The sequence below is a fragment of the Rhinoderma darwinii genome (assembly GCF_050947455.1).
Source record: "Rhinoderma darwinii isolate aRhiDar2 chromosome 5 unlocalized genomic scaffold, aRhiDar2.hap1 SUPER_5_unloc_7, whole genome shotgun sequence".
NCBI lineage: Eukaryota > Metazoa > Chordata > Amphibia > Anura > Rhinodermatidae > Rhinoderma > Rhinoderma darwinii.
Genome location: NW_027461820.1, coordinates 376,295 through 392,061, shown reverse-complemented (window position 1 = coordinate 392,061; position 15,767 = coordinate 376,295). Strand labels below are relative to the sequence as shown.

Sequence of the window (15,767 nt, the reverse complement as noted above, 5' to 3'; positions counted from 1 at the left end):
CACTATTTGACTGTTGTGCTGCATCAATCAATCAATCAATCAATCAATCAATCAATCAATCAATCAATCAATCAATCAGTGGCTGGCTCAGGTGCAGCTCTTTAACTTACCTAAAAGGGAGGGCGGAGAGAAGACAAGGAAGGTGAATGAGGTGTTCCAATGTGAAATGCCGGAAACACAGAAACACAGACGACACACAACAAGAGGTGGCAATCTATTCATTAATTGCATTTAATCAATGAGCTCATTATCACTCATGCATTGTCCAACAGGTGTTGAAATAATGGGATTAAAAGGGGAGATCCCTTCAGAAAGACAGAAACAATAGCAAAGACAAAAAACACTTTTGGAATCTGCTTTTAGTCAACACATAAGGAAAGGGTGCACCGGTCCTGGAAATACTGCAATACCAGGTCAATGCGTGGAGTGGACAGAGCAAGCTCTATTTCCATCTCCCTGTTCTAAAAATCCATTTAATATATGGTCCCCAGATAGGGGACGTATCAGATATTAAACTGATAAGAACAGATACTACACTTGATCTTAGCCAAAAGGCCGAGAAGCGATAACCCGAACGGGCCGCGCGTTGCCCGAGCCTGCCCGATACTGCTGTTCAGCCCTTGCAGCGATTCAGCCTACTTCTAGGCAATTCCATGGGGCCCTGCAGGCTCACACACTCACAGCTACACGGGAGGTGAATAAAGGCCGGAGAGGAAGCCAGACAGGATTTGCTTCTTTTGCTTGCACCACAATGCAGTGCTGAAAGAGGAGGAATCTACATAAAAACGCCTTCCTGGCAACGCCCAAATGCCCTGCTGCCATGCAGATAAACACTGGCAGCGGCAGCAAGTGCATGCCCACAGCCACCCCTTGTTCCTTCACACCTTGTATCAGCTGTAATCCAGTCCAGTCCAGTGCTGCCTGCTGAGCAGCACTGACCAACACTGCCTGGGCCCAGGCTTTTATCTCTGAGGCCCCATTATGATGTCAGAAAGCTGGCTCTGGAATCCTGAGGGCTCCACTATGACACGTGCAAAGTTCCGTCTGAACTTTATATAAGACGGTGAGGCTCAGTCAGTCACTCAGTGTTGCCTGAGAGGGCAACACTGCAACAGCCGGCCGCCAGGCTGTCTTTTTTTTGCACAGCTAGTTGCCTCCAGGAGGCCACAAGAGGGAGACAAGGGACTGCAAAATGGAAAATAGGCATCCACCAACTTTACAGACAACTTCTCCTTGCTCCTACAACCTCCATCCTTGCACAGTTTGTTATTCTTCTAGGTAACATAGTAACAAATCCAAATTGCTGCTCTCTTTGTAGGCAAGCAAGGCTTTGTTGCAACTGCAATTCTTACTTCTTCTTGAAATGTAGGGACGACAGTACATTCCATCACATCCATCTAGTGTACACAGGTAGGTCCATTGTGGCGGGCAGGCGAGCGGGCGGGCTGCTTTATTGGCTGTTTGCTGTTCCCCTACTCCACTCCACTATTTGACTGTTGTGCTGCATCAATCAATCAATCAATCAATCAATCAATCAATCAATCAATCAATCAGTGGCTGGCTCAGGTGCAGCTCTTTAACTTACCTAAAAGGGAGGGCGGAGAGAAGACAAGGAAGGTGAATGAGGTGTTCCAATGTGAAATGCCGGAAACACAGAAACACAGACGACACACAACAAGAGGTGGCAATCTATTCATTAATTGCATTTAATCAATGAGCTCATTATCACTCATGCATTGTCCAACAGGTGTTGAAATAATGGGATTAAAAGGGGAGATCCCTTCAGAAAGACAGAAACAATAGCAAAGACAAAAAACACTTTTGGAATCTGCTTTTAGTCAACACATAAGGAAAGGGTGCACCGGTCCTGGAAATACTGCAATACCAGGTCAATGCGTGGAGTGGACAGAGCAAGCTCTATTTCCATCTCCCTGTTCTAAAAATCCATTTAATATATGGTCCCCAGATAGGGGACGTATCAGATATTAAACTGATAAGAACAGATACTACACTTGATCTTAGCCAAAAGGCCGAGAAGCGATAACCCGAACGGGCCGCGCGTTGCCCGAGCCTGCCCGATACTGCTGTTCAGCCCTTGCAGCGATTCAGCCTACTTCTAGGCAATTCCATGGGGCCCTGCAGGCTCACACACTCACAGCTACACGGGAGGTGAATAAAGGCCGGAGAGGAAGCCAGACAGGATTTGCTTCTTTTGCTTGCACCACAATGCAGTGCTGAAAGAGGAGGAATCTACATAAAAACGCCTTCCTGGCAACGCCCAAATGCCCTGCTGCCATGCAGATAAACACTGGCAGCGGCAGCAAGTGCATGCCCACAGCCACCCCTTGTTCCTTCACACCTTGTATCAGCTGTAATCCAGTCCAGTCCAGTGCTGCCTGCTGAGCAGCACTGACCAACACTGCCTGGGCCCAGGCTTTTATCTCTGAGGCCCCATTATGATGTCAGAAAGCTGGCTCTGGAATCCTGAGGGCTCCACTATGACACGTGCAAAGTTCCGTCTGAACTTTATATAAGACGGTGAGGCTCAGTCAGTCACTCAGTGTTGCCTGAGAGGGCAACACTGCAACAGCCGGCCGCCAGGCTGTCTTTTTTTTGCACAGCTAGTTGCCTCCAGGAAGCCACAAGAGGGAGACAAGGGACTGCAAAATGGAAAATAGGCATCCACCAACTTTACAGACAACTTCTCCTTGCTCCTACAACCTCCATCCTTGCACAGTTTGTTATTCTTCTAGGTAACATAGTAACAAATCCAAATTGCTGCTCTCTTTGTAGGCAAGCAAGGCTTTGTTGCAACTGCAATTCTTACTTCTTCTTGAAATGTAGGGACGACAGTACATTCCATCACATCCATCTAGTGTACACAGGTAGGTCCATTGTGGCGGGCAGGCGAGCGGGCGGGCTGCTTTATTGGCTGTTTGCTGTTCCCCTACTCCACTCCACTATTTGACTGTTGTGCTGCATCAATCAATCAATCAATCAATCAATCAATCAATCAATCAATCAGTGGCTGGCTCAGGTGCAGCTCTTTAACTTACCTAAAAGGGAGGGCGGAGAGAAGACAAGGAAGGTGAATGAGGTGTTCCAATGTGAAATGCCGGAAACACAGAAACACAGACGACACACAACAAGAGGTGGCAATCTATTCATTAATTGCATTTAATCAATGAGCTCATTATCACTCATGCATTGTCCAACAGGTGTTGAAATAATGGGATTAAAAGGGGAGATCCCTTCAGAAAGACAGAAACAATAGCAAAGACAAAAAACACTTTTGGAATCTGCTTTTAGTCAACACATAAGGAAAGGGTGCACCGGTCCTGGAAATACTGCAATACCAGGTCAATGCGTGGAGTGGACAGAGCAAGCTCTATTTCCATCTCCCTGTTCTAAAAATCCATTTAATATATGGTCCCCAGATAGGGGACGTATCAGATATTAAACTGATAAGAACAGATACTACACTTGATCTTAGCCAAAAGGCCGAGAAGCGATAACCCGAACGGGCCGCGCGTTGCCCGAGCCTGCCCGATACTGCTGTTCAGCCCTTGCAGCGATTCAGCCTACTTCTAGGCAATTCCATGGGGCCCTGCAGGCTCACACACTCACAGCTACACGGGAGGTGAATAAAGGCCGGAGAGGAAGCCAGACAGGATTTGCTTCTTTTGCTTGCACCACAATGCAGTGCTGAAAGAGGAGGAATCTACATAAAAACGCCTTCCTGGCAACGCCCAAATGCCCTGCTGCCATGCAGATAAACACTGGCAGCGGCAGCAAGTGCATGCCCACAGCCACCCCTTGTTCCTTCACACCTTGTATCAGCTGTAATCCAGTCCAGTCCAGTGCTGCCTGCTGAGCAGCACTGACCAACACTGCCTGGGCCCAGGCTTTTATCTCTGAGGCCCCATTATGATGTCAGAAAGCTGGCTCTGGAATCCTGAGGGCTCCACTATGACACGTGCAAAGTTCCGTCTGAACTTTATATAAGACGGTGAGGCTCAGTCAGTCACTCAGTGTTGCCTGAGAGGGCAACACTGCAACAGCCGGCCGCCAGGCTGTCTTTTTTTTGCACAGCTAGTTGCCTCCAGGAGGCCACAAGAGGGAGACAAGGGACTGCAAAATGGAAAATAGGCATCCACCAACTTTACAGACAACTTCTCCTTGCTCCTACAACCTCCATCCTTGCACAGTTTGTTATTCTTCTAGGTAACATAGTAACAAATCCAAATTGCTGCTCTCTTTGTAGGCAAGCAAGGCTTTGTTGCAACTGCAATTCTTACTTCTTCTTGAAATGTAGGGACGACAGTACATTCCATCACATCCATCTAGTGTACACAGATAGGTCCATTGTGGCGGGCAGGCGAGCGGGCGGGCTGCTTTATTGGCTGTTTGCTGTTCCCCTACTCCACTCCACTATTTGACTGTTGTGCTGCATCAATCAATCAATCAATCAATCAATCAATCAATCAATCAAGTGGCTGGCTCAGGTGCAGCTCTTTAACTTACCTAAAAGGGAGGGCGGAGAGAAGACAAGGAAGGTGAATGAGGTGTTCCAATGTGAAATGCCGGAAACACAGAAACACAGACGACACACAACAAGAGGTGGCAATCTATTCATTAATTGCATTTAATCAATGAGCTCATTATCACTCATGCATTGTCCAACAGGTGTTGAAATAATGGGATTAAAAGGGGAGATCCCTTCAGAAAGACAGAAACAATAGCAAAGACAAAAAACACTTTTGGAATCTGCTTTTAGTCAACACATAAGGAAAGGGTGCACCGGTCCTGGAAATACTGCAATACCAGGTCAATGCGTGGAGTGGACAGAGCAAGCTCTATTTCCATCTCCCTGTTCTAAAAATCCATTTAATATATGGTCCCCAGATAGGGGACGTATCAGATATTAAACTGATAAGAACAGATACTACACTTGATCTTAGCCAAAAGGCCGAGAAGCGATAACCCGAACGGGCCGCGCGTTGCCCGAGCCTGCCCGATACTGCTGTTCAGCCCTTGCAGCGATTCAGCCTACTTCTAGGCAATTCCATGGGGCCCTGCAGGCTCACACACTCACAGCTACACGGGAGGTGAATAAAGGCCGGAGAGGAAGCCAGACAGGATTTGCTTCTTTTGCTTGCACCACAATGCAGTGCTGAAAGAGGAGGAATCTACATAAAAACGCCTTCCTGGCAACGCCCAAATGCCCTGCTGCCATGCAGATAAACACTGGCAGCGGCAGCAAGTGCATGCCCACAGCCACCCCTTGTTCCTTCACACCTTGTATCAGCTGTAATCCAGTCCAGTCCAGTGCTGCCTGCTGAGCAGCACTGACCAACACTGCCTGGGCCCAGGCTTTTATCTCTGAGGCCCCATTATGATGTCAGAAAGCTGGCTCTGGAATCCTGAGGGCTCCACTATGACACGTGCAAAGTTCCGTCTGAACTTTATATAAGACGGTGAGGCTCAGTCAGTCACTCAGTGTTGCCTGAGAGGGCAACACTGCAACAGCCGGCCGCCAGGCTGTCTTTTTTTTGCACAGCTAGTTGCCTCCAGGAGGCCACAAGAGGGAGACAAGGGACTGCAAAATGGAAAATAGGCATCCACCAACTTTACAGACAACTTCTCCTTGCTCCTACAACCTCCATCCTTGCACAGTTTGTTATTCTTCTAGGTAACATAGTAACAAATCCAAATTGCTGCTCTCTTTGTAGGCAAGCAAGGCTTTGTTGCAACTGCAATTCTTACTTCTTCTTGAAATGTAGGGACGACAGTACATTCCATCACATCCATCTAGTGTACACAGGTAGGTCCATTGTGGCGGGCAGGCGAGCGGGCGGGCTGCTTTATTGGCTGTTTGCTGTTCCCCTACTCCACTCCACTATTTGACTGTTGTGCTGCATCAATCAATCAATCAATCAATCAATCAATCAATCAATCAATCAATCAATCAATCAATCAATCAATCAATCAGTGGCTGGCTCAGGTGCAGCTCTTTAACTTACCTAAAAGGGAGGGCGGAGAGAAGACAAGGAAGGTGAATGAGGTGTTCCAATGTGAAATGCCGGAAACACAGAAACACAGACGACACACAACAAGAGGTGGAAATCTATTCATTAATTGCATTTAATCAATGAGCTCATTATCACTCATGCATTGTCCAACAGGTGTTGAAATAATGGGATTAAAAGGGGAGATCCCTTCAGAAAGACAGAAACAATAGCAAAGACAAAAAACACTTTTGGAATCTGCTTTTAGTCAACACATAAGGAAAGGGTGCACCGGTCCTGGAAATACTGCAATACCAGGTCAATGCGTGGAGTGGACAGAGCAAGCTCTATTTCCATCTCCCTGTTCTAAAAATCCATTTAATATATGGTCCCCAGATAGGGGACGTATCAGATATTAAACTGATAAGAACAGATACTACACTTGATCTTAGCCAAAAGGCCGAGAAGCGATAACCCGAACGGGCCGCGCGTTGCCCGAGCCTGCCCGATACTGCTGTTCAGCCCTTGCAGCGATTCAGCCTACTTCTAGGCAATTCCATGGGGCCCTGCAGGCTCACACACTCACAGCTACACGGGAGGTGAATAAAGGCCGGAGAGGAAGCCAGACAGGATTTGCTTCTTTTGCTTGCACCACAATGCAGTGCTGAAAGAGGAGGAATCTACATAAAAACGCCTTCCTGGCAACGCCCAAATGCCCTGCTGCCATGCAGATAAACACTGGCAGCGGCAGCAAGTGCATGCCCACAGCCACCCCTTGTTCCTTCACACCTTGTATCAGCTGTAATCCAGTCCAGTCCAGTGCTGCCTGCTGAGCAGCACTGACCAACACTGCCTGGGCCCAGGCTTTTATCTCTGAGGCCCCATTATGATGTCAGAAAGCTGGCTCTGGAATCCTGAGGGCTCCACTATGACACGTGCAAAGTTCCGTCTGAACTTTATATAAGACGGTGAGGCTCAGTCAGTCACTCAGTGTTGCCTGAGAGGGCAACACTGCAACAGCCGGCCGCCAGGCTGTCTTTTTTTTGCACAGCTAGTTGCCTCCAGGAGGCCACAAGAGGGAGACAAGGGACTGCAAAATGGAAAATAGGCATCCACCAACTTTACAGACAACTTCTCCTTGCTCCTACAACCTCCATCCTTGCACAGTTTGTTATTCTTCTAGGTAACATAGTAACAAATCCAAATTGCTGCTCTCTTTGTAGGCAAGCAAGGCTTTGTTGCAACTGCAATTCTTACTTCTTCTTGAAATGTAGGGACGACAGTACATTCCATCACATCCATCTAGTGTACACAGGTAGGTCCATTGTGGCGGGCAGGCGAGCGGGCGGGCTGCTTTATTGGCTGTTTGCTGTTCCCCTACTCCACTCCACTATTTGACTGTTGTGCTGCATCAATCAATCAATCAATCAATCAATCAATCAATCAATCAATCAATCAGTGGCTGGCTCAGGTGCAGCTCTTTAACTTACCTAAAAGGGAGGGCGGAGAGAAGACAAGGAAGGTGAATGAGGTGTTCCAATGTGAAATGCCGGAAACACAGAAACACAGACGACACACAACAAGAGGTGGCAATCTATTCATTAATTGCATTTAATCAATGAGCTCATTATCACTCATGCATTGTCCAACAGGTGTTGAAATAATGGGATTAAAAGGGGAGATCCCTTCAGAAAGACAGAAACAATAGCAAAGACAAAAAACACTTTTGGAATCTGCTTTTAGTCAACACATAAGGAAAGGGTGCACCGGTCCTGGAAATACTGCAATACCAGGTCAATGCGTGGAGTGGACAGAGCAAGCTCTATTTCCATCTCCCTGTTCTAAAAATCCATTTAATATATGGTCCCCAGATAGGGGACGTATCAGATATTAAACTGATAAGAACAGATACTACACTTGATCTTAGCCAAAAGGCCGAGAAGCGATAACCCGAACGGGCCGCGCGTTGCCCGAGCCTGCCCGATACTGCTGTTCAGCCCTTGCAGCGATTCAGCCTACTTCTAGGCAATTCCATGGGGCCCTGCAGGCTCACACACTCACAGCTACACGGGAGGTGAATAAAGGCCGGAGAGGAAGCCAGACAGGATTTGCTTCTTTTGCTTGCACCACAATGCAGTGCTGAAAGAGGAGGAATCTACATAAAAACGCCTTCCTGGCAACGCCCAAATGCCCTGCTGCCATGCAGATAAACACTGGCAGCGGCAGCAAGTGCATGCCCACAGCCACCCCTTGTTCCTTCACACCTTGTATCAGCTGTAATCCAGACCAGTCCAGTGCTGCCTGCTGAGCAGCACTGACCAACACTGCCTGGGCCCAGGCTTTTATCTCTGAGGCCCCATTATGATGTCAGAAAGCTGGCTCTGGAATCCTGAGGGCTCCACTATGACACGTGCAAAGTTCCGTCTGAACTTTATATAAGACGGTGAGGCTCAGTCAGTCACTCAGTGTTGCCTGAGAGGGCAACACTGCAACAGCCGGCCGCCAGGCTGTCTTTTTTTTGCACAGCTAGTTGCCTCCAGGAGGCCACAAGAGGGAGACAAGGGACTGCAAAATGGAAAATAGGCATCCACCAACTTTACAGACAACTTCTCCTTGCTCCTACAACCTCCATCCTTGCACAGTTTGTTATTCTTCTAGGTAACATAGTAACAAATCCAAATTGCTGCTCTCTTTGTAGGCAAGCAAGGCTTTGTTGCAACTGCAATTCTTACTTCTTCTTGAAATGTAGGGACGACAGTACATTCCATCACATCCATCTAGTGTACACAGGTAGGTCCATTGTGGCGGGCAGGCGAGCGGGCGGGCTGCTTTATTGGCTGTTTGCTGTTCCCCTACTCCACTCCACTATTTGACTGTTGTGCTGCATCAATCAATCAATCAATCAATCAATCAATCAATCAATCAATCAATCAATCAATCAATCAGTGGCTGGCTCAGGTGCAGCTCTTTAACTTACCTAAAAGGGAGGGCGGAGAGAAGACAAGGAAGGTGAATGAGGTGTTCCAATGTGAAATGCCGGAAACACAGAAACACAGACGACACACAACAAGAGGTGGCAATCTATTCATTAATTGCATTTAATCAATGAGCTCATTATCACTCATGCATTGTCCAACAGGTGTTGAAATAATGGGATTAAAAGGGGAGATCCCTTCAGAAAGACAGAAACAATAGCAAAGACAAAAAACACTTTTGGAATCTGCTTTTAGTCAACACATAAGGAAAGGGTGCACCGGTCCTGGAAATACTGCAATACCAGGTCAATGCGTGGAGTGGACAGAGCAAGCTCTATTTCCATCTCCCTGTTCTAAAAATCCATTTAATATATGGTCCCCAGATAGGGGACGTATCAGATATTAAACTGATAAGAACAGATACTACACTTGATCTTAGCCAAAAGGCCGAGAAGCGATAACCCGAACGGGCCGCGCGTTGCCCGAGCCTGCCCGATACTGCTGTTCAGCCCTTGCAGCGATTCAGCCTACTTCTAGGCAATTCCATGGGGCCCTGCAGGCTCACACACTCACAGCTACATGGGAGGTGAATAAAGGCCGGAGAGGAAGCCAGACAGGATTTGCTTCTTTTGCTTGCACCACAATGCAGTGCTGAAAGAGGAGGAATCTACATAAAAACGCCTTCCTGGCAACGCCCAAATGCCCTGCTGCCATGCAGATAAACACTGGCAGCGGCAGCAAGTGCATGCCCACAGCCACCCCTTGTTCCTTCACACCTTGTATCAGCTGTAATCCAGTCCAGTCCAGTGCTGCCTGCTGAGCAGCACTGACCAACACTGCCTGGGCCCAGGCTTTTATCTCTGAGGCCCCATTATGATGTCAGAAAGCTGGCTCTGGAATCCTGAGGGCTCCACTATGACACGTGCAAAGTTCCGTCTGAACTTTATATAAGACGGTGAGGCTCAGTCAGTCACTCAGTGTTGCCTGAGAGGGCAACACTGCAACAGCCGGCCGCCAGGCTGTCTTTTTTTTGCACAGCTAGTTGCCTCCAGGAGGCCACAAGAGGGAGACAAGGGACTGCAAAATGGAAAATAGGCATCCACCAACTTTACAGACAACTTCTCCTTGCTCCTACAACCTCCATCCTTGCACAGTTTGTTATTCTTCTAGGTAACATAGTAACAAATCCAAATTGCTGCTCTCTTTGTAGGCAAGCAAGGCTTTGTTGCAACTGCAATTCTTACTTCTTCTTGAAATGTAGGGACGACAGTACATTCCATCACATCCATCTAGTGTACACAGGTAGGTCCATTGTGGCGGGCAGGCGAGCGGGCGGGCTGCTTTATTGGCTGTTTGCTGTTCCCCTACTCCACTCCACTATTTGACTGTTGTGCTGCATCAATCAATCAATCAATCAATCAATCAATCAATCAATCAATCAGTGGCTGGCTCAGGTGCAGCTCTTTAACTTACCTAAAAGGGAGGGCGGAGAGAAGACAAGGAAGGTGAATGAGGTGTTCCAATGTGAAATGCCGGAAACACAGAAACACAGACGACACACAACAAGAGGTGGCAATCTATTCATTAATTGCATTTAATCAATGAGCTCATTATCACTCATGCATTGTCCAACAGGTGTTGAAATAATGGGATTAAAAGGGGAGATCCCTTCAGAAAGACAGAAACAATAGCAAAGACAAAAAACACTTTTGGAATCTGCTTTTAGTCAACACATAAGGAAAGGGTGCACCGGTCCTGGAAATACTGCAATACCAGGTCAATGCGTGGAGTGGACAGAGCAAGCTCTATTTCCATCTCCCTGTTCTAAAAATCCATTTAATATATGGTCCCCAGATAGGGGACGTATCAGATATTAAACTGATAAGAACAGATACTACACTTGATCTTAGCCAAAAGGCCGAGAAGCGATAACCCGAACGGGCCGCGCGTTGCCCGAGCCTGCCCGATACTGCTGTTCAGCCCTTGCAGCGATTCAGCCTACTTCTAGGCAATTCCATGGGGCCCTGCAGGCTCACACACTCACAGCTACACGGGAGGTGAATAAAGGCCGGAGAGGAAGCCAGACAGGATTTGCTTCTTTTGCTTGCACCACAATGCAGTGCTGAAAGAGGAGGAATCTACATAAAAACGCCTTCCTGGCAACGCCCAAATGCCCTGCTGCCATGCAGATAAACACTGGCAGCGGCAGCAAGTGCATGCCCACAGCCACCCCTTGTTCCTTCACACCTTGTATCAGCTGTAATCCAGTCCAGTCCAGTGCTGCCTGCTGAGCAGCACTGACCAACACTGCCTGGGCCCAGGCTTTTATCTCTGAGGCCCCATTATGATGTCAGAAAGCTGGCTCTGGAATCCTGAGGGCTCCACTATGACACGTGCAAAGTTCCGTCTGAACTTTATATAAGACGGTGAGGCTCAGTCAGTCACTCAGTGTTGCCTGAGAGGGCAACACTGCAACAGCCGGCCGCCAGGCTGTCTTTTTTTTGCACAGCTAGTTGCCTCCAGGAGGCCACAAGAGGGAGACAAGGGACTGCAAAATGGAAAATAGGCATCCACCAACTTTACAGACAACTTCTCCTTGCTCCTACAACCTCCATCCTTGCACAGTTTGTTATTCTTCTAGGTAACATAGTAACAAATCCAAATTGCTGCTCTCTTTGTAGGCAAGCAAGGCTTTGTTGCAACTGCAATTCTTACTTCTTCTTGAAATGTAGGGACGACAGTACATTCCATCACATCCATCTAGTGTACACAGATAGGTCCATTGTGGCGGGCAGGCGAGCGGGCGGGCTGCTTTATTGGCTGTTTGCTGTTCCCCTACTCCACTCCACTATTTGACTGTTGTGCTGCATCAATCAATCAATCAATCAATCAATCAATCAATCAATCAGTGGCTGGCTCAGGTGCAGCTCTTTAACTTACCTAAAAGGGAGGGCGGAGAGAAGACAAGGAAGGTGAATGAGGTGTTCCAATGTGAAATGCCGGAAACACAGAAACACAGACGACACACAACAAGAGGTGGCAATCTATTCATTAATTGCATTTAATCAATGAGCTCATTATCACTCATGCATTGTCCAACAGGTGTTGAAATAATGGGATTAAAAGGGGAGATCCCTTCAGAAAGACAGAAACAATAGCAAAGACAAAAAACACTTTTGGAATCTGCTTTTAGTCAACACATAAGGAAAGGGTGCACCGGTCCTGGAAATACTGCAATACCAGGTCAATGCGTGGAGTGGACAGAGCAAGCTCTATTTCCATCTCCCTGTTCTAAAAATCCATTTAATATATGGTCCCCAGATAGGGGACGTATCAGATATTAAACTGATAAGAACAGATACTACACTTGATCTTAGCCAAAAGGCCGAGAAGCGATAACCCGAACGGGCCGCGCGTTGCCCGAGCCTGCCCGATACTGCTGTTCAGCCCTTGCAGCGATTCAGCCTACTTCTAGGCAATTCCATGGGGCCCTGCAGGCTCACACACTCACAGCTACACGGGAGGTGAATAAAGGCCGGAGAGGAAGCCAGACAGGATTTGCTTCTTTTGCTTGCACCACAATGCAGTGCTGAAAGAGGAGGAATCTACATAAAAACGCCTTCCTGGCAACGCCCAAATGCCCTGCTGCCATGCAGATAAACACTGGCATCGGCAGCAAGTGCATGCCCACAGCCACCCCTTGTTCCTTCACACCTTGTATCAGCTGTAATCCAGTCCAGTCCAGTGCTGCCTGCTGAGCAGCACTGACCAACACTGCCTGGGCCCAGGCTTTTATCTCTGAGGCCCCATTATGATGTCAGAAAGCTGGCTCTGGAATCCTGAGGGCTCCACTATGACACGTGCAAAGTTCCGTCTGAACTTTATATAAGACGGTGAGGCTCAGTCAGTCACTCAGTGTTGCCTGAGAGGGCAACACTGCAACAGCCGGCCGCCAGGCTGTCTTTTTTTTTGCACAGCTAGTTGCCTCCAGGAGGCCACAAGAGGGAGACAAGGGACTGCAAAATGGAAAATAGGCATCCACCAACTTTACAGACAACTTCTCCTTGCTCCTACAACCTCCATCCTTGCACAGTTTGTTATTCTTCTAGGTAACATAGTAACAAATCCAAATTGCTGCTCTCTTTGTAGGCAAGCAAGGCTTTGTTGCAACTGCAATTCTTACTTCTTCTTGAAATGTAGGGACGACAGTACATTCCATCACATCCATCTAGTGTACACAGGTAGGTCCATTGTGGCGGGCAGGCGAGCGGGCGGGCTGCTTTATTGGCTGTTTGCTGTTCCCCTACTCCACTCCACTATTTGACTGTTGTGCTGCATCAATCAATCAATCAATCAATCAATCAATCAATCAATCAATCAATCAGTGGCTGGCTCAGGTGCAGCTCTTTAACTTACCTAAAAGGGAGGGCGGAGAGAAGACAAGGAAGGTGAATGAGGTGTTCCAATGTGAAATGCCGGAAACACAGAAACACAGACGACACACAACAAGAGGTGGCAATCTATTCATTAATTGCATTTAATCAATGAGCTCATTATCACTCATGCATTGTCCAACAGGTGTTGAAATAATGGGATTAAAAGGGGAGATCCCTTCAGAAAGACAGAAACAATAGCAAAGACAAAAAACACTTTTGGAATCTGCTTTTAGTCAACACATAAGGAAAGGGTGCACCGGTCCTGGAAATACTGCAATACCAGGTCAATGCGTGGAGTGGACAGAGCAAGCTCTATTTCCATCTCCCTGTTCTAAAAATCCATTTAATATATGGTCCCCAGATAGGGGACGTATCAGATATTATACTGATAAGAACAGATACTACACTTGATCTTAGCCAAAAGGCCGAGAAGCGATAACCCGAACGGGACGCGCGTTGCCCGAGCCTGCCCGATACTGCTGTTCAGCCCTTGCAGCGATTCAGCCTACTTCTAGGCAATTCCATGGGGCCCTGCAGGCTCACACACTCACAGCTACACGGGAGGTGAATAAAGGCCGGAGAGGAAGCCAGACAGGATTTGCTTCTTTTGCTTGCACCACAATGCAGTGCTGAAAGAGGAGGAATCTACATAAAAACGCCTTCCTGGCAACGCCCAAATGCCCTGCTGCCATGCAGATAAACACTGGCAGCGGCAGCAAGTGCATGCCCACAGCCACCCCTTGTTCCTTCACACCTTGTATCAGCTGTAATCCAGTCCAGTCCAGTGCTGCCTGCTGAGCAGCACTGACCAACACTGCCTGGGCCCAGGCTTTTATCTCTGAGGCCCCATTATGATGTCAGAAAGCTGGCTCTGGAATCCTGAGGGCTCCACTATGACACGTGCAAAGTTCCGTCTGAACTTTATATAAGACGGTGAGGCTCAGTCAGTCACTCAGTGTTGCCTGAGAGGGCAACACTGCAACAGCCGGCCGCCAGGCTGTCTTTTTTTTGCACAGCTAGTTGCCTCCAGGAGGCCACAAGAGGGAGACAAGGGACTGCAAAATGGAAAATAGGCATCCACCAACTTTACAGACAACTTCTCCTTGCTCCTACAACCTCCATCCTTGCACAGTTTGTTATTCTTCTAGGTAACATAGTAACAAATCCAAATTGCTGCTCTCTTTGTAGGCAAGCAAGGCTTTGTTGCAACTGCAATTCTTACTTCTTCTTGAAATGTAGGGACGACAGTACATTCCATCACATCCATCTAGTGTACACAGGTAGGTCCATTGTGGCGGGCAGGCGAGCGGGCGGGCTGCTTTATTGGCTGTTTGCTGTTCCCCTACTCCACTCCACTATTTGACTGTTGTGCTGCATCAATCAATCAATCAATCAATCAATCAATCAATCAATCAATCAATCAATCAGTGGCTGGCTCAGGTGCAGCTCTTTAACTTACCTAAAAGGGAGGGCGGAGAGAAGACAAGGAAGGTGAATGAGGTGTTCCAATGTGAAATGCCGGAAACACAGAAACACAGACGACACACAACAAGAGGTGGCAATCTATTCATTAATTGCATTTAATCAATGAGCTCATTATCACTCATGCATTGTCCAACAGGTGTTGAAATAATGGGATTAAAAGGGGAGATCCCTTCAGAAAGACAGAAACAATAGCAAAGACAAAAAACACTTTTGGAATCTGCTTTTAGTCAACACATAAGGAAAGGGTGCACCGGTCCTGGAAATACTGCAATACCAGGTCAATGCGTGGAGTGGACAGAGCAAGCTCTATTTCCATCTCCCTGTTCTAAAAATCCATTTAATATATGGTCCCCAGATAGGGGACGTATCAGATATTAAACTGATAAGAACAGATACTACACTTGATCTTAGCCAAAAGGCCGAGAAGCGATAACCCGAACGGGCCGCGCGTTGCCCGAGCCTGCCCGATACTGCTGTTCAGCCCTTGCAGCGATTCAGCCTACTTCTAGGCAATTCCATGGGGCCCTGCAGGCTCACACACTCACAGCTACACGGGAGGTGAATAAAGGCCGGAGAGGAAGCCAGACAGGATTTGCTTCTTTTGCTTGCACCACAATGCAGTGCTGAAAGAGGAGGAATCTACATAAAAACGCCTTCCTGGCAACGCCCAAATGCCCTGCTGCCATGCAGATAAACACTGGCAGCGGCAGCAAGTGCATGCCCACAGCCACCCCTTGTTCCTTCACACCTTGTATCAGCTGTAATCCAGTCCAGTCCAGTGCTGCCTGCTGAGCAGCACTGACCAACACTGCCTGGGCCCAGGCTTTTATCTCTGAGGCCCCATTATGATGTCAGAAAGCTGG

At 47.7% G+C, this 15,767-nt stretch overlaps 11 non-coding genes across 11 annotated transcripts; all 11 read right to left on the bottom strand.

Annotated features, from left to right (window-relative positions):
* Positions 1–376: 376 nt before the first annotated feature.
* Positions 377–567, bottom strand: LOC142696839 (U2 spliceosomal RNA). Its single transcript, XR_012864691.1, has one exon. It is a non-coding gene; the product is annotated as a U2 spliceosomal RNA (small nuclear RNA).
* Positions 568–1,851: 1,284 nt separating this feature from the next.
* Positions 1,852–2,042, bottom strand: LOC142696837 (U2 spliceosomal RNA). The gene has a single exon (XR_012864689.1). It is a non-coding gene; the product is annotated as a U2 spliceosomal RNA (small nuclear RNA).
* A 1,280-nt stretch (positions 2,043–3,322) lies between these two features.
* LOC142696836 (U2 spliceosomal RNA) lies at positions 3,323–3,513 on the bottom strand. Its single transcript, XR_012864688.1, has one exon. It is a non-coding gene; the product is annotated as a U2 spliceosomal RNA (small nuclear RNA).
* A 1,277-nt stretch (positions 3,514–4,790) lies between these two features.
* On the bottom strand, positions 4,791–4,981 carry LOC142696835 (U2 spliceosomal RNA). Its single transcript, XR_012864687.1, has one exon. It is a non-coding gene; the product is annotated as a U2 spliceosomal RNA (small nuclear RNA).
* A 1,308-nt stretch (positions 4,982–6,289) lies between these two features.
* Positions 6,290–6,480, bottom strand: LOC142696834 (U2 spliceosomal RNA). Its single transcript, XR_012864686.1, has one exon. It is a non-coding gene; the product is annotated as a U2 spliceosomal RNA (small nuclear RNA).
* Positions 6,481–7,764: 1,284 nt separating this feature from the next.
* LOC142696833 (U2 spliceosomal RNA) lies at positions 7,765–7,955 on the bottom strand. Its single transcript, XR_012864685.1, has one exon. It is a non-coding gene; the product is annotated as a U2 spliceosomal RNA (small nuclear RNA).
* Positions 7,956–9,251: 1,296 nt separating this feature from the next.
* LOC142696832 (U2 spliceosomal RNA) lies at positions 9,252–9,442 on the bottom strand. The gene has a single exon (XR_012864684.1). It is a non-coding gene; the product is annotated as a U2 spliceosomal RNA (small nuclear RNA).
* Positions 9,443–10,722: 1,280 nt separating this feature from the next.
* Positions 10,723–10,913, bottom strand: LOC142696830 (U2 spliceosomal RNA). Its single transcript, XR_012864683.1, has one exon. It is a non-coding gene; the product is annotated as a U2 spliceosomal RNA (small nuclear RNA).
* A 1,276-nt stretch (positions 10,914–12,189) lies between these two features.
* Positions 12,190–12,380, bottom strand: LOC142696829 (U2 spliceosomal RNA). The gene has a single exon (XR_012864682.1). It is a non-coding gene; the product is annotated as a U2 spliceosomal RNA (small nuclear RNA).
* Positions 12,381–13,665: 1,285 nt separating this feature from the next.
* LOC142696556 (U2 spliceosomal RNA) lies at positions 13,666–13,856 on the bottom strand. Its single transcript, XR_012864440.1, has one exon. It is a non-coding gene; the product is annotated as a U2 spliceosomal RNA (small nuclear RNA).
* A 1,288-nt stretch (positions 13,857–15,144) lies between these two features.
* On the bottom strand, positions 15,145–15,335 carry LOC142696828 (U2 spliceosomal RNA). The gene has a single exon (XR_012864681.1). It is a non-coding gene; the product is annotated as a U2 spliceosomal RNA (small nuclear RNA).
* Between the last annotated feature and the right edge of the window lie 432 nt (positions 15,336–15,767).